Raw genomic sequence first — 17,722 nt, 5'->3', positions numbered from 1 at the left:
GAGAAGTTATTTATTAAAGATTGGTAGCAGAATAAAATGAGAATCCAAGCTTTCTAGAGTTCAAGTGTGGCACTAGAGTAAGTTATAAGACTTTCCGTGGATCATATTATTTATTACTTATTGTGACCTGAATCCCTGGATTCTCAGGAAATATCTGATTTCCAGTAAACTGCCAGTTTAACCTCCAAAGGACACTTTCACATATCAGATCATAGGTCTTAAATTTGGCTTTGGAAAATACATATCCTAAGTAGCTCATAGACCAGGGTTATATTAACAGAGAAATCACAGGAAAATCTTGTGGTAATGTTGCTTTATCTTAAAAGACGTGGGTTTGTTTTGTTTTGACCTTTGAACTCACAAGCACTTCCTTTTTCCTCTTCCGGGACGGTGTTTAGAAGCATTCAAAATGGTCCAGTGTTTGACATACCATCATAGGCTATCCTATAATACAACCTCTAACAAAACTAGGCTGTCCTGAGCCCCTCGTAATAGAACCCCTTTACATCAAGAAGGTTGGGAACGCACCCAAATCCGCATGTGGCTGCCTCCTTTGAGGAGTTCGTGCTGTGAGACCTAAAGTTCTTATGAGGTTGTCGAAAATGAAAAAACATGTCAGCAGGGCCTATGGAGGTTCCCTGTGTGCTAAGTGTGGTCATGACAGGATCAGATGGACTTTCCTTACTGAGGAGCAGAAAATCGTTGGGAAAGTGTTGAAGGCACAAGCACAGAGGCAGAAAGCTAAATAAAAAAATGAAGCTTTTTTGAGTAATAAAAAAAATTTTAAAAAAATGTTTTTTGTGTTATTGTTTTCCTGAAACACACTCAGGATGGTAGACATAGCTACACACAGTGTCTTGAGAGATGAAAGAATAGCATAGCAAAAAGTGCCTATATCAACTCAAAGTGGTATATTCAGTTCTGATTTGTTAGCATTTGCTGAATGCTGAATGTCCAGGGCATACAGAACAGTGACCAAGGGCATTTTATTTTACATAGCAATCATGTTTTTATGTGTAAAATGGTAGTGTTAATGATTACCTGGACTCGATTTTAAGCACCCTGGGAAGATCTTATGTGGGTTTCGAGATCAGTGGTCTTCAAAATTTTGCTCACATACCCTCCCTAAAAGAATTTTGAAAAACTTGTATGCCTCCCACATTTTTGTGTTGCCTCCTACAATTTTTCATCATAAGTTTGCAAAGGGTATAATTTCTAGCATATTATAATTCATGATATTTAAAAATAAAGCTGTTAGCTCACTCTTTTAAATTTACCCCAAAGAATCTAAATCCCACAGTAATTTGTTACTCAACATTATTCATTTTAAATATACATGAACTAGCTCTTCTTTAACAGTCAGAAAATTTACATTGTTTCTTCTTCTTCTTGAAGTCATATTTTCACTCAATTTCCCCCACAGAATGTTATCTTATTGAGTATTTTCATGCTTGAAAAATTTTTATTGATCATTACATCATTCTTTACAACAGACATTATAACTACATATTTACATAATTTTACTTTCCTGTGACTATAAGCTTCTAGGTGTTAAAAATGTCTCTGAGTGGAGTTATCACTAAAATGATTAGTAGTACACAATTGATCAAACAGTGGCTATATTACAAATTGATAACTATTTTTAAACATAAAAAATAAGATTTTATTGAAAATGCATCTTTTAAAGAAATGGAAGGGGCTTTTTCTTGTCCAGTGGATTTGTGGATGAATATTATTTATAGCTAGAATGAGACTGAGTTCCGCCTCGATTCTATTCATGCATTTGACACTGTTCTTGTAGATATAAATGCTGAGTACTTTGTTCACAGAAATAAGTAGATGGGAATGTGAGGAACTGGTTGTAGTGGTTACTCAATTCCTTGAACTTTTAATTATCATGTGATGATAAAATCATGTGATGATCTGTCATTTAAATTATTTTTAAGGCTCTATCAAGTGACAGCTTTGTTCCCAGTCATCATAGTTATTCTCTTTCTCAACACTAACACAGGCTTCTAATTTTCTGTTTTGTGCACCTAGGGTCAATGCGCCATAGTAAGATGTGGCATCTGTGAGAATGACTTTCTTTTGTTAAGTGGAAAAATGGCAGTTGTGAAAAGGGGGTGGAAAAGAGCCCACAAGCATGTTCCAGGCAGAGAAGTTTTAGGAAAGTGTGGAAATGAAAGTGGAGGATGTGGAATTGATGCTCTTAAAGCTATCCATCCTCTGCTCCACTTGGAGAGTTTTCACGTACATGGGCAGAGGTGGTTATCCTAGTTTGAAGATTTCTATTCACTAATCAGCAAGTGTTTGAACAAAAATGATTGGAGAGCCACAGAGATTAAGGCAGTCTTAAACAGATTGGTAATGACAGGGTGGTTAAGAGAAGAGCTCTGTAAACCTCAGCTCTGAAATTTACTGGCTGTGTGTAAATTACTTAACCTCTAGGTTAAACAATAGGCAAATTATTTAACCTCTCCCTGCTTAATTCCTAATCTGGAAATATAGGCAATAATGATACCTCCCTCCTAGGGTTGCTGTGAGGATTAAATGAATTAATATGTAAAGCACTTCGAACAGCACTCGACAAGTAGTAATCACTCAATAAATGATTAACATCAATACTAGGAAATGATTATATATGACATGAAAATGAGGATGATAACTCCTAACTAAATTAAAGTTTGATATATACTTTGCTATTACTGAAGCAAACTGGTTTACTGTGTCAATTAAAGGAAAAGTACAAGTTTCCACAGCCGATATGTGGCAGAGCCAATATTCTTGCCCAGGGTTTGCAATCTTAACAATTGTGCTATGCTGCCTCTTGGAAAACAAGTGAAATGAAAATAAAGGAAGTAGAAGGTGTATGAGTTGTAAAGTTATTCTTTCTAGATCAAACGGTAGCCTATGTTACGCAAAATTTATAATATGCTTCTTTCCAGAGTGGCAAGAAAAGTATTTGGTGTGTTCTTTCCTCATCTTCTATAACCACAGGAAGTTCCATTATTTCCATCTGGGACACCTCCCCTCCGCCCTACACATGCACTTATTACTAAATATATCATCCAACTTTTGGTGCTTGGAGGTTCCAGGGTTTTGTCTTGCTTCTGTTACTGGGGCTTCAGGAAGATCATGTTTAACAGTTTTATCTTCGTTAAATGAAAACTAAAGGGTTTTTTCCAATATTATTTTATTTCTCGGTATTTCTAATTGTCCCCACCCCCACCGCATTCTAAATTTGGGTTTTACGTTTGATAGCATATACCATAAGTTGAAGAACACAACAAAGAGCTTGAAAACCCTCATTTGAATAACATCGACTTCAGGAACAGCTGCTAAGATAAAATAAATCCAAGAGAGCTCAGCAACCAGAACATAATCGCTTTTCTTTTTAAAGGGACAGGCAGATTCACATATGATTTTCAGCCTTAAGCTGTAACTTTAAATCAATACCATATTTTAACTGACATCAAAGTTTTTCAAATCTGAAATTTTATGTGGGTGTTTACCCAATATATAGAGGATTCTTTTCCACTATATTTCAATTCGAGCAATTATTTGATGACGTCGACAGAGGTTTACAAAGCAGGAAATAAAATCCATCAGGAACCAAGCCTCCAGATTTCTTCTTCACTGAGAACGCAGGAAAAGAACTTTGCCTAGCAAAATATAAATAATGAAATCAAGTGGAAATCTATCACTAAGATAAAATTGAGTTGCCAGCTGCAGAATAAAAAGATATGAACTGTTTTGTTGATTGCAAACCTTGGCTTTCGGTAATATGATTCATATTACAGAAAACTCTTCACTAAAATAGTTGCACAAAAGTCTGGGTTTTAAATGATTTTAAACTCTTTTAAAGAAATCCAGCATATTAAAATATGATCTTATAGAATGGATAAATGATAAAGAGATTATTTGTTCTACAAAGATGTCATTCGTCACACAAAAAGATTTATCATAATTTTCTTTTAAATATATAGTTTTGCTAGTACATTTAGAACATGATTAGATTTATAAATACATTATTTACACACAACTTTTCCTGGAAAATATAACATAAAGCAAGCACTAGCAAGAAAACATAGTGCTGTGGCCTGAAAACTTCAGAATAGCAAATCATTTTGTGAAAAGTTGTGTTTATCAATATGCTTTAATTTTTCTGGCTTAGTTAAATTAATAAAGAAAATATAGTTTAGAAAAATGTTAATATCCTAGTATATATTTATAATTCAAAGCATAGAAATAGTGCCACATTTTCCCTGCTTTGCATTTAATTATTCCATTCAATCCGTTCTTTGTAAATAACTCCTATACCCCATTTTTCACTGACTTTTTGCTCACTTGACTGTTTCTACTTGTGACACTTGAGTATATTTGTACAAATAAAATGAAATATCACACCCTCAAATTACTTCATGAGAGTTCTTTTTTCAGATCCTACTATCAGATAGGATGCTTTTGGCTGCAACTAACAAACGACCTAACTAGTAATGACTTAGACCACAAGCATTTATTCTTTACTAAATATAATGCCCAGAGGCAGGAAGCCCCAGGTTGGTTTGGGAGCTCAGTGATGTCAACATGGACCCAGGTGTCCGAGCCAGTATTTCAGCCCAGGCAGTCTAACTCCAGTGCTTATGGTCTGCTCTACTTCTCTACAATACTAAGACTGTCATTATTCTGTCTTCCTGGGAGACTCTGAGTTGCTGTTGTGAGCAGGGACCTTATATCCCTCAGTGCTTGGCACATGGTAATCCTTCAATAAATATTCATTAAACCATTGAGGAAAATTTCAAATAAGAGGGGGGAGACTAAGACTATGTGAATTAAAAGGGTCCTTTGGTGCAGAATTAAATCGGTTAGAACTATTCAAGTTAATGCTGGATCTTTGTGCTCAGTGGTTTTTAAATAGGTTTCTAACTAAAAAACATTTTGGGTCATTTATAGTCCCCTCCCACTTCCTTAGAGGGTCTTTTGTTGGATGATCAATGCTCTGGGTTTAAATTTGCAAGTTTAGAAAAGTAGACTGAGCCAAATTGCTCTGTCTGAGAAAGGTTTAGAGGCCACTGTAGTCAGCAAGGTTAGCTTTGTGCGTGTGTGTGTGCGTGTGTGTGTGTTTGTGTACTGGAAGGGAAAGGAGGATTGAGCAAAAACAAGATGGCTGGAGGAGAGACCCAGGAGGAGATATGTATAATTGATGTATGTATAACTGATGAATTTTTAAAAAGTGAAATGTTATATGCTGTGTGATGAGACGCCATAAGTTTTCAGTAAAAATATAAAAAATCATTATGCTTAGTATGATTGGATCCTGAAGCAGACGAGTCTATGTTGAGGACTTGAGTTAACATGGTTGAAGTGTTAGATCAGAATTCAGGACAGTCCTCCTGAATGATCAAAATGATTGCCTATTGTGTGTGTGTGTGTGTGTGTGTGTGTGTGTTGCATGTGTGTTCACTGCATTTACGAAAGGAGCTATGCTTCTCTCTTGGAAAAACAGGGTTTGAGAATTACTCTAGTTGGTACCTGACCACTGTTCTATGATAGCACCTTATCTACTGAGTGATTTATGCATAGTCAAGTTTTTCATGGCATATTTTAAAATTAATAAATCAATTTAGGACAAATGGAGAGTTGGAAACCAAAGTGTCAGAGCTGAATAAAATGCATCAGGCATTCTTGCACAAAAAGAATACTTTCAAAAGAAATAGTAGAGCAAACACTCAGCAGACTAGACAAAAATCTAATGCACTAAGAAGGGAACACCTAGAAGATGATCAGGCATGTCTGCTGCTCTGTGTGTTTGTGGGTGGCAGGGTGGGGTAGAACAAGGTGGGGTGGGGAGGGTAATGAGGAGGGATAGCTTTCTTTTCTGGGAATTTTCACTTGGATGGAGGTGGGAGGAAAAGGGAACTTCAGTGGTCTGTTTTTCCTGAACTCGGGCAGCACTTTGTAAGTGGCACAGGACTGTCATTTCAAGCTGGACTACTACTGGCCCAAATCCAAAGAGATTAGCCAGAAATCAATTATCTTTGGAAATGCAGCATGATGCAGATATTCAGATGCCCAGAGGAGCCAAGTCCAGCTAAGCATAAGGCCACCTTTTAGAAGTCAAAGCAGAGCTGGTGGTCTGGTTTCTGCCTATTGCCAGGCTGGCAGAGTGAAGACTGCCCCAAGGCCCTACTCCATTTCCTTCTCCTCCATGGAGGACTCTCTGACCACTCCAGCCCACACGGGGAACTCTGGAGCCTTATCGCCCTTGGAATCTGTCCTATACTATTTTGCAGTTTATTACAAACAGCCTTAAATTGATCTTGTGAATAAAATGAGGCCATGGATATGAAAGTTCCTAGCACAGTATCCAACAAGACTTTGTTAATCCACCCCGCCACCCCTGGAAAGATAGTCCTGGCCAGAACACAGAATTAATGAAAGTGGGGCCATTAAGCGCAGGTGACTCAGCCCTTCTTCTCATCTGTTATGGCATACAGGCCCTAACAAGAAACGTTCTCCTCTAGATCCAGGAATGGTTGCTGCTATTGAAATAATCCAGATGGTATGAATTATAGCGAAAGCCTTTATAAGTGGTCCCTTTATTATCCAGATTTGAATACACATGTTAGTAGAAGCTATGTGGCCTGAATGTTTGCTGGGGTATTTGAAACACTGGTTTCTGAGGAACACATATGAGTAAATAGGGGGTGGATTATTAACTTAACACGTATATTAAAGTCAGAGCCTACTTATTGAAGCAAAAATAAAACATTTTAAAATTACAATAATACACACTTGTAAAAATTCATATATAACAGAAGTTAATAAAATGTAAAGTGGATGTTCCTTCCCTCCCGTCCACCTCCCTCCTAATCTCACCATTAATAATTTGGTCAGCCACCCTCCAGTGCAGGTATGGAGGGGGTGGGGCTGCAGAGGCAAACAGGACCAGCAAGGTCCCTGCCTCCATGGGGCTTACATTCTAGTGGGAGGAGACAGACCACAAGCCAGCAAACAAATAAACAAATAAAACCAAGCCTGGGAACGTTGCTTTATATATTTGGAAGTGGGATCCGAATGATGAAAAAGAATCAGAGTCTTGAATCCTTGTGGGAAGAGCCTTCCAGGCAGACTGAAGGGCAGGTTCAAAGAGCCAGAGAACAAACAAGGGGGCCACTAAGGCTGGCACCTTGTGTGCCAAAGTGAGAGTTCCAAGAGGGGCATGGGGGCCAGGTCATGCAGGCACGACTGGGTAGGAAGTTCAGTTTCATGCTAAATACAATGAGAGGCCATTTAAGGTTCTTAATTGGGGAGGGGGTGGGAGGGCTGGGGAGCAGAGAGGATCTCATTTTCTTTTTTTTTTTTTGGTGAGGAAGATCGTCCCTGAGCTAACATCTGTTGCCAACCCTCCTCTTTTTGCTTGAGAAAGATTGTCCCTGAGCTAACATCTGTGCCAATCTCCCTCTATTTTGTATGTGGGTCACCGCCACAGCATGGCTTGATGATGGTGTAGATCTATGACTGGGATCCGAACCTGTGAACCCAGACTGCCGAGGTGGAGCGGGCCAAACTTAACCACTATGCTCAGGGCTGGCCCTGAGGATCTGATTTTCATTTTTGAAAGATTTTGATGTAGTGGGAGCAAGAATGGAAGTCTGCAGACAGGGTGGAAGAGATTCATTCACACAGACACACAAACATATAGAGTTTAAGATATATACATGTATACTTTTTCTGCAACTTGTTAGTGGTGCACATTTTTAGAACTCCTTTTTGAAATTATGTTCAGAGTCAGTTTACTGTCTTAGAAAATCACACACATCTTGTTTTTTGACCTTTCCCTATCCACCCAAATGCAGTAACTTAGTTGGAAAACACAGCTTTGGCATTTTAACATGGCTCCAGAATGTGTTCATCAGATTTGGCTCTGAATAACTTTTGTACTGTTCCAAAAATCAGATTTATTATCAAAGAAAGAATTCTTTTCAACAAATTCAGTGCCTACTGGTGTGATACCTTTTGAGCAGCATCATTTGAATATGCATACAGCCTGCCAAAGTGACTACTTTGAAATGACATTCATGTGAAGTTATGTTCATTTATTCACTAACTAATTATTGAGCACTAACCACTAAATCCCAGGCACTGTGTTAGGCACTGGGGACACATCAGTGAACAAGCAGACAAAATCTCTGTTCCTGCTGGCTTACATTCTAGCAAAGGGAGAAGGACCAAACAAACAAACAAAATGAGTAAACTCTATATTATGGTTAAAGATTATATAAAAGCAAGGTAAGAGAGATTTGGAAAGCTGGAGGGGGTTCCAATTTTAAACACATGTAATGTTGTCAGGTTGGGCCTCACAAAGAAGATGACTGGGTAGACTTGAAAGAGGAGAGATAAGTAATATAGATGTTAAGGGGAAGAACATTCAAACAGAGGGAATAGCTAGTGCAAATGCCCTGAGGCAGGAATGTGCCTAGCAAGGTTGAAGAACAATGAGGTGGCTAGTAGTTGAGTAAGGGAGAGAGTTGTAGTACATGAGGTAAGGAGATAGAGGGCAAGTCATAAGAACTTTGCAGCCATGGAAAGAATTTTGGCTTTAACATTGAGTGAGGGGAGCCAAAGCAGAGAAGTGGCATGATCTGAATTGTATTTTAAAAGAATTACTTTGACCACTGTGATAAAACTAGACTATAGAGGAACAAGGGTGGAAATTTTGATGCATTCTGGAAGACAACACCACTTGATAGTCACATCCCCTTAATTTTGCTTAAAGAAGCAAAAGCAGGCAAAGCAAAGCATTTAAAAGAAAAATTCCAGATTACATCTTTACCCTTTATCTTTCCTTACCATAGTTCTATCAAGCCCAATTCCTCTAGCCCTGGGCTAAAAGTGTCCTTAGACTATTTTTAGGCTGCAGCCAAATTCTTTACCTGTCCTGTATATCAGTCAGGATCTCCTTAGCTGCCAGTAACTGAACACCTGACCCACAATGGCTTAAGCAATCAGTCATTTGCGCTCTCCCACCTGAGCAGTCTGGAGGTATGCAAAGCCAGGGTAGGGTAATTTAGCCATTCAGTGACGTCTGGGTTCCGGATTGCCTTTCCCGTATTGCTTTTCCCGCTTTCCTCTCATTGATGCAGGATGTGCCACCACAGCTCCAAACATGTCTTGCTCCCTGGAGGATGGCCAAGGCGAGAAGTAAGGAAAAGACTTCTTATGGGCTCTCAGGGACAAAACCCTCCCCCTGAAATCCCCTACCCTCTACTTCCCAATATGTACTCACCAGTATTAGGTTACAAGCTCAGCTCCTAAACCAGTCATTGACAAGGGGGACACAGTACCAAGACAGGTGCAGACCAGTGGTTCTCAAAGTGTAATCTGAGGAAGCCTGGGAGGGGGATCCCCAAGACCCTTTCAGGGAGTCTGCAAAGTCAAAACTATTTTATTATAATATTAAAATGTTATTTGCCTTTTTTACTCCCATTCTCTTATGTTTTCCAAAGGCTACCTGAAATAGTGCAACACATTGAATGCAGCAGATATGAAAACCAAATTGCCTTTCATTAAGCCACACATTAAAGACAATTGCAAATTTTTAAAGTAATACCACTCTTTCTACCTTTTTTTGGAACATATTTTCCATAAAAATGTGCTATTTATGTTGACAATTTTTATTCTTTATTATTTTTTTAAATAACAAATATTTTTAAATTTCTCAGTTTTAATTTCTAGTATGGTAAATGTCAACAGAAATAACCCACATAAACAAAAGCTCTTTGGGGCCCTCAATAATTTTGGGGAGTGGAAAGAGGGTCCCCAGAGCAAAAGATTGAAAACTGCTGGTTTATTCAGACAGATGTGATTCACCCTTGGAGCTGGGGGCGGGGCCGAACTCTCCGGAGCTCACTTCAGCCCGACCCAAACCTTCTTCAAATCAGACTGTTAGCGTTAGATCGCAACAGGGTGTGCCAGACGCTGCTTACTGAATTGACTGATCTCAACTCTTCTAGCTAATCGGAGAGCGAGCTCTCCCTTTTTGACTGTGAGGAGGTGAAATGGTCAAAAAAAAAAGAAGCCTTAAGTGTTCTTTCAAAGAAAAACTCATGTTAAGTTGCTTCTTAAGATGGAAAGGGGTGTGGGATATTTGCTATGAAATTTCAAAGGCCCTCTCGGGAGCTGGGGTAACCCCCTCCCCCCATCAGCAGTCTGGGTTAGGGAGAAAAGTAATCATTGCAATAATTGGTTTCTTCCTCCCTACCAGCCCTGCACTAATAGCGTCCTTATAATGATGGGCCCTAACGGCTTGTTTGGCTGTCATTCACCTATGCTTGACGGCGTCTGGCCGGCCTCCTAATCGCTTAGGCCAAAGGCAATGAGGAGGATTTCGTTGGACTCCGAAGTTGTCACCATGGCGGGCTCATTTTCTCTCCTTGCTCTTTCATCCAGGACTGGGGATACGTGCGTGTAAATCGGGAAGGGAGCACTCCTTCCTCTCTCGCTCTTCAGAGTTAATATTTCTCATTCTCATCTCATACTATTTTAGTTTCATAGTGCTCTCAGGAGCCTCCTTAAGATACTAAACCTGTTTTTCCCCTCTTGAGTAACTCTCTTGGCTTCACTTAAAAAAAAAATCCATCAAAGTACATCTTTGTGTTTATAACTCAACTCATATGCCTGCCATTTCTCCATCTGATCTCTTTCCTTCCTCCGGCCTCTTTTCTTCCCTGGAGAATTTCAGGCTGACATGGAGCAGGGGAGGAGCCGGCCTGACCCTGGCCACGGGTGCAGGCTTACCGTTTCTTTGCACATATTTTGCTGGGTGGGTGTAGGGCATTTTTGCATAAACCTCTGGTTCACGAGTGCCATTTCTTAGTCTTCCCGCTGTCTGCTGCCCAGGTCCGTTTCTTTCCCCTAATTTAACAGGTAACTTTCTCCCGGTTGGGTTGTTTGCCTCCACGATTCCCGACACCTGAACCTCCCTTCCCCTGGGCCTGACCTAATTCTGGGTGCCGGCTGCTATTTGGTTTATTTCTCCACTTTTCCAAGTGCACTTGGCTCTTCTAGGCGCTTCCCTTTTGCTCCTATGGGTGGGCACTGGGGTTCACCGCGGCTCGGAACACGTGCTTTAAAGCAGCCACGACCCCCTTCCCCCACGGAGCCCTGGGCCCCGAGCTGGGCAGGCTGAGGAGGGGGCGGGGAGCAGGCCCCGGCCGGGTGAATCACAGGGCGTAACAGGTGCCGCAGCCGCAGCTGCGCCCGCATCCCGCTCGGGCTCTGGGGATAAGGTTTTCTTTTTCTCTGGGCTTTTTTGGAGGCGAGGAGGAGGCTCCGGGCCCCCACCGGACCAATGCAGGCCGCGGTTGTTCATCGCCTAGCAACTGGCCGAGCCAATGGGAGGCGGCCGGGCCGGCGGCGCCGGCGGGCGGGGGCGGGGTGGGAACCTAGCGAACCTGCCGCTGCGGGGAGGCGGCGGCGAGGGGCGGAGCGGAGCCCGGCGCGGGGCGGCGAAGGCGGGCGCCGGAGGCGGAGGCGGGGCCGGCGGCCCGGGGCGCTGTGTGCCGGCGCTCCTGTGCGGGCCCTCGGGGCTGCGCTAGCGGGGCTAGGAGCTGAGCGGTGCCTCCCCGCCGCTCGCGGGGGCCGTGACGGTGAGAGCCTCGGCCCGCGGCGGGGATTGTGACGCGCCCGCCCGGGGAGGGGCGACGGCGCCGGGGGTGCCGAGGGCAGGCGGCCGGGGGGCGGGAGAGCGGGCGCGGAGGTGCGCGCCGGCACCTGGCTCGGCGCCCCGCTTCGCTGCCGGAAGCTCGGCGTGGCCGTTGGGGCGGTTGGAGGAGGCGGGCGAGCGTTGACCCCGGTCCCGCCCGGAGGAGGAGGGGGGAGGTAGGTGTCAGCTCGGGGACCGCTCCTGCCCGCCGTCGCAGCGCTGCGCCCACGGCAGGGCTCTCGCCCGGGGAGCCCCAAACCCTTCCGGGGATGGAGAGAGGGTGGCGCCTGGCGTGGGATGACGAGCAACGCGGGGACGTGGAGGGGGAGGAGGGGATGGCGGATTTGGGGCTGCGGTGCCTCTTTAGCAGAGGCTGCGGGCATGCGGGCTTCGGGGTTTGTTAGCGCGAGCCGCAGGAGGCAGTCGTTAGAATGAGTTCCCGGGTGGCCCGTGGCCGCTGCAGGGGAAGAGGACCCTGATAGTGGTCTAGTAACGAGTCTAGGGCAAGAACTTACCCCATCCAAGAGGCAGGCGTGTGTGAGGATATTTTGGTGCAGAATGTTATAATCAAGTACGGTAAACCGAAGTGTGAGCTCTCTGCCGGCTTTTGAGCCTATGCTGATCGCCCAGTTATACAAGTCACTTGGGTCCAGGAAATGGAATCTGCTAAATAATTTCAGCATGTGTATGGAATCTGCTAAATAATCTCAGCATGTGTAATATGGGAATCTTTAGCTTATTACTCCATTTCAAGGTCCATAGTTATGATTGCCAAATTGTCATTACTTGCAGCGCTGATAAAGTTCTTGATGAATCTGAGAGAATTGAGATTTCCCTTTTCTGGGCCCCATAAATGGATGAGGATTAGAACAGTCACTCCTCCGAGGGTGATTCAGAAGTGTAAGAGAAGGGCCTCCTGGACTTAGAAATTGCTGGGCTCCCCTAACAATTCAGCTTAGAGTCTAGGTCTCGAGTTGGCTGTGAGTGATGGGTGCCTTGGAACCCTTTATGCCTCAGGAGGGATTGGTTTACTGTTCAGGTAGAAGAACATTCTGGCAGCCTTGATCCTAAACTGGAAAGGTAGATATGACTTGACACGTTTAGGTGACTGAATAGAATTTGAAAAGACTTAGAGATCTGGAGAGAGAAAAAATGCCCTAGAGTTGAAGTCTAACTCAAGCTGTCTTGAAATTTAGAAGAAGTTAGAGGTAGATTTATGAATTTGGATTCAGTCAGCAAAACAGTCCGTCAGATCTCCTATCCTAGAGCTGTCATAACCTACACGCCTAGGAAGCTTAGGTTATTCATTCAGATTTAACAAGTAAAAGCTAATAACTAATTTGACACGGTTCTGCCTGCTGTCAATGAAATTTTCTCAAACAAAATGGTTTTTTGAAAAGAGGATTAGGAACTGATAGTTCAAATGAAGGCTCTTTGAGTGACTTGCTGGGCCTCTTGAGCTAAGTCATTTTACACCCTTCTTCCCTTCTCTTTCCCCATCTGTACAATGAAGATAATAAAGCCCCAGGATTAAGTAACAAGGGAAGCAGCTTGAAGATAAGTGCAAAGACTTAGTTATTCTAGGATGAAATGTGAAGATTTCCTCATAACACATTGCGCCTGTGACGAGACTTGTTAAAGCACATTGCGTTCCAAGCACGCTGAGGCCGTATATGAGAAAATGAAAATGTTAACTGTTCCGATGATTTGCCAAAGGTCTCAAGGCGAGCACAAAGTCAGAGTATGTTCTTGGAGTCTCCAAAAACTTGACATAGCTGATCTTTGACAAGCTGGCAATGACACAGGTTTTGATAAAAGCAGACAGATGAGTGCCTTCTATGGAGTATGCACTTAGAGATGAAATGATACTGAATGATGAGAAAGACACTGCCCCAGAATTGTGTGATTTTAATTCATTTCACATGCTTAAATTGGTGCAATTTCAAAGCTTTTTAAGTGATAGTTTTCCATGTGTTTTATAATAGTTGTGAATATGCCTTATTGGTCTGACTGTTTGCTCAGGACACAAGGGATTTTGATACTCTGTCTTTGCTGATGCTGATCATGATTAATTGGCAATGACGGTACAAGTTATCTTGAATTCACAAGTTTATGGGATGGGATAGAATAGAGAAGCGCACCATTCATTGTTGGTAATGGAAAACAACCTAAAATCTTTACTTTTGAGAGTGAGTCAGTATTGTATGGTACCAGCAGAGTATTGAATTATGCTTTAATAATTTATTTTTTCAATAAACATTTATTACACACTAAGCTGCTACTTGTCAGACCTGAGGATTAAAAAGATGAATCTTGCCTTGAGTTTTTTTAGGAAACTTACGGTGTAGTCAGGGAGAGAGCAAAAATAGAAAATAAAAATTGCAAATAAGAGAAGGCTTTAGAAAAGAGAATTTCAGCTGTGTCTTGACAGAGGAGAAGGAGTTTACCTGATGAACACATATTAGCATGTTCTGCAGCAGTATACCATTGGGGAAGTACAGGTGGTTTGGTTGGTGGAGCCAGGTGGCCTGGGTTAGTGATAAGGTTGGTGAACAGGGCTATGACCTTTGACCAGTAGGTGAAAGGGAACCTTTAAAAGGTTTTATCCAGCAGAATTACATTTGATTTTTACTTGAGAAGGGTATTTCCACTCAAATCAGTAAGTTGGGTGATCTGAAAGTGTTCTTAACATAGACCATCCAAATAATAGCAGAGAGACAACAACCCTACACAGCAATTAAAGACTTGAAAAATATTTTATTGAAGCCCCCAGAGACCTTACAAGAGCAGAAATGATTATTCATGCAACAAACCTTTATGGAGTATTTTCTACTTTTAGGATTAGAGGAATAGGGATACAGAGAGAAATAAGATACAGCTCCATTTTCAAGCAACTTGCAATTCAGTAGGAGAAATAACAGTTATAATGCAGTGCAGAATCTGAGTGTCATAAGAGGCATAAAAATGTCAGGCCCTAGCGAATGATTCTGAGATGAGAGGAGACAAATTATTTTTCAAATTAAAAATAAGTTCTTAAGTAGAAATTAAACTTCAGCCAGTTAAACAAATAACAATTTTAACTGTAATATTTACAGGTCTCATCTGTTAACCTAGCTTCACACATTCCCCTCCCTCCCTCTGAGTCAGATGTGGGGTTTGACCACCATATCACCAGCTGTGACCCTGGGCGAGTTACTCCTTGCCCTTATCTTCTCTTTGCCTTAGGCAGGTCATTTGTAAATTAGGGATGATAATACCTACTTCATAGGATTGTGATGATTAAGTAAGAAAATATGTAAATATCCAGAATGGTGCCTGGAAAAATAGCTTATATTTATTGAGCATTTAATAATATTTCTATTTGATATAAAAATACTGTAATTGAATAGGAACTAATTTAAGGACAGGATTTTTTTTAGTCACTAGTGGATCAATCCTTGAGCATCTAATAAAGCCTCGACATTCAGAGAAGCTAAATTATGTAAAACTAAGCTTCTTAAACAAGTGATATTTGTTTATTATCTCCTTTTCTTATTTGCTGATCACTTTCCTGAAATCCAATTTCCATTTTTCCCCCTCAGCTTTGTCGTGAAGTCACTAATCACCAAATCCAACATATTTTTCTATTCAGATCTCACCCTTCCTCTGGCATTTGCTGTTGTTCATCACCCCCTCCTTCCTTGGCTTTCCTAAAGCCTCCCCCCGACCCTTAATCTCCTACACCTAGGTCACCTTCACTTACTTGTAAATGTTGATCTTTAGGGTTCTTTCTGCTGCCCCTGTTTTCTGTGTGGATTCAACTACCAGGTATATGCCTATGACTCCTAAATCTACCCTGATGTCTTCTGACCTCCAGGCCCTAGAGTTTAGCGCCATTTGATTGTCTCATGGGGTCATCTCAACCCAATGAATTCTACGCTGAGAGCATTGTCTCCACACACTTAACCAGACCTAGTTTTGTTAACCTTACTCCGCTGTTCTCTTTGTCTAAGTGACACTATTATCTGTCTAATACCAAAGACAGATTTTTACATGAGAGAATCAATGCCTCCCTTTTGTGTTCTTGTCACCCAGTTTGTCAGTCCAACTTCTGAAGTATTTATCTGACCTTCACTATCCTCATTGTCACTGGCTAAGTTAGCCAGCCCCTGACCATTAATTGCCCAGTTTGCTATAATATTTTTGTACCAGGGCTGCTGAAACAGGCTGCTGGTACAATAATAATGTTATTTTGGAAACATTAAGTTGGGAGGAGATTGCCAGAAGAATGTTGTTGTAAAAGAATTGTAACACTACTTATGACTTTAAAACTATATAGAGTTTAGTGAGTGGCCAGTAGGTACTTATAATGCAAGATGGGTTCCAGCCATTGCTTATTTTTTTTTTTTTTCCTGCTGAGGAAGATTCATCCTGAGCTAACATCTGCCAGTCTTCCTCTATTTTGTATGTGGGTGGCCACCACAGCATGGCTGCCTATGAGTGGTATAGGTCCACACCTGGGAATCGAACCTGGGCCACCAAAGCAGAGCACACTAAACCAGCCCCAATTGGTTATGTTTTTTACCTGAGAGTTGGTAGTCTAGGTTATGAGGGTCCTAGTCTTGAGTTTGTCAGTTTATTGTAATCTGGCTGTCTCTGCTTTTCTTTGTAAAAGATGGCACCCTCAAAAACATTAGTCTTTGTATTCTGTATCCAAGTTTTAAAAATATCCCTCTACATAGGATCTAGCATGTAAAAGCAAGAAGACATCTTAGAAATCATCAGTAAATACACCCCATCATCAGCTGTGTTATTTTCTAATGAGACGGGCACAGAGAATTTATATCATTTGCTCAGGAGACTTGTTTGAGTGTTAAGAGGAGGCCAGGGTCTGTGAGGCTTTGGAATCATAAATAGCTAGTTTTTATTCTTACCTTCCAGGTTAAATAGCTGGGTTTTTATTCCCTCCTTCCAGGTTTGTAGCTCGGTTAAATTACCTAATCTCTCTGAGTCTCAGATTCTTCCATCAATAAAATAGGGTTATATCTACTCCTTCCTAGGGCCACTGTAAGCATGAGCCACATCTGGCACACAGGAGAGGCTCAGAGTAGTAGTTCTTCTCTCCTACCAGTAATTAGCTAGTACAGGAGTTCTTAACTCCCCATCCACAGATGATTTGTAAATCTGGGGGTGGCTTCATGGATCTTCTGAAACTGTAGGCCAAACTGCCTGTGTTTGTACTTATAAGAGGGGAGGGTCATTGGTTTCGGATTCTGTGACCCAAAACAGTTTAACCCCTGAGTTGGCAGTAGTCAGGCCTAGGGCCCAAGGCTCTTGGTGCCTCATAGCTAGACTGGGTAGAATTTAGAATTTTTTGAAATATTTGAGGAACAATATCTATGTAAAAAAATTTTTTTTAAGGACTTCAGGTGCAAAGAATTAGATTCCTTATAATCTTTGGCCCATGACACGTTCTCATAATTGGTCCATTTATTTAGTTCTAACATAATAGGCTTCAACTAACGTAAAGCTAGGACCTTGACACTAACCTCTATATAACCACATGGGCCCCTCCATCCCTTTTCCTACTTCCCTCCCCTGAGGCAACTATTTACTGCATCTTATATTCATCCTATGTGTAAGTTTTCCACGCATACATACATGAAAACTATGTATGTTACGTACCCTATCTTCTGAGACTTTTTTCACTTTATAATGCTGAAATTCATCCACTTAGTGTTATATTGCTGAGATTCATCTATAGTGTGTCACTGAAGGTTTCTGCTGCATAATATCCATTTTGCAGATATGTCAGTTTACCCACTTTCCTGTTGATCGGGGTGTTGTGCTCCTCTGCTACTTCGCTGTTGTGAAGGGTGCTGCTGTGTGTGTGCACGCCTCTTGGCGTCCATGTGCAAGAGTTACTCTTGGATTTATACCTAGAAGTGGATTTGCTAGGTTGTAGAGTGTATGAATAGGAGATAGGAATTTCAGCTGCCATACAGTTTTTCAGAGGTTCTCCCCACCCTCCAAAGT

At 41.7% G+C, this 17,722-nt stretch overlaps 1 protein-coding gene, 1 long non-coding RNA gene and 1 pseudogene across 6 annotated transcripts in view; 2 read left to right on the top strand and 1 right to left on the bottom strand.

Annotated features, from left to right (window-relative positions):
* The first annotated feature begins 409 nt into the window (after positions 1–409).
* LOC131402215 (large ribosomal subunit protein eL34-like) lies at positions 410–782 on the top strand (annotated as a pseudogene).
* A 673-nt stretch (positions 783–1,455) lies between these two features.
* On the bottom strand, positions 1,456–11,226 carry LOC131404108 (uncharacterized). The gene is made up of 4 exons (XR_009219729.1): positions 10,801–11,226; positions 9,290–9,429; positions 9,031–9,181; positions 1,456–3,662 (listed from the first exon to the last, which is right to left on the bottom strand). It is a non-coding gene; the product is annotated as an uncharacterized LOC131404108 (long non-coding RNA).
* A 342-nt stretch (positions 11,227–11,568) lies between these two features.
* The window catches only part of SSX2IP (SSX family member 2 interacting protein), a 43,214-nt gene continuing 37,060 nt past the window's right edge, over positions 11,569–17,722 (top strand). For 4 of the 5 annotated variants that reach the window (XM_058538402.1, XM_058538401.1, XM_058538400.1 and 1 more), the window contains exon 1: positions 11,569–11,651. The gene's annotated coding sequence lies outside the window, so the exon portion shown is untranslated. Of the gene's footprint in view, positions 11,652–11,705; positions 11,884–17,722 lie in introns of those variants that run through there. The other variant, XM_058538398.1, reaches the window with a different exon arrangement.

This window comes from Diceros bicornis, chromosome 4, assembly GCF_020826845.1.
Source record: "Diceros bicornis minor isolate mBicDic1 chromosome 4, mDicBic1.mat.cur, whole genome shotgun sequence".
Lineage (NCBI taxonomy): Eukaryota > Metazoa > Chordata > Mammalia > Perissodactyla > Rhinocerotidae > Diceros > Diceros bicornis.
Note: the sequence above shows the minus strand (reverse complement) of the source record. Positions and strands in the feature narration are given on the sequence as shown.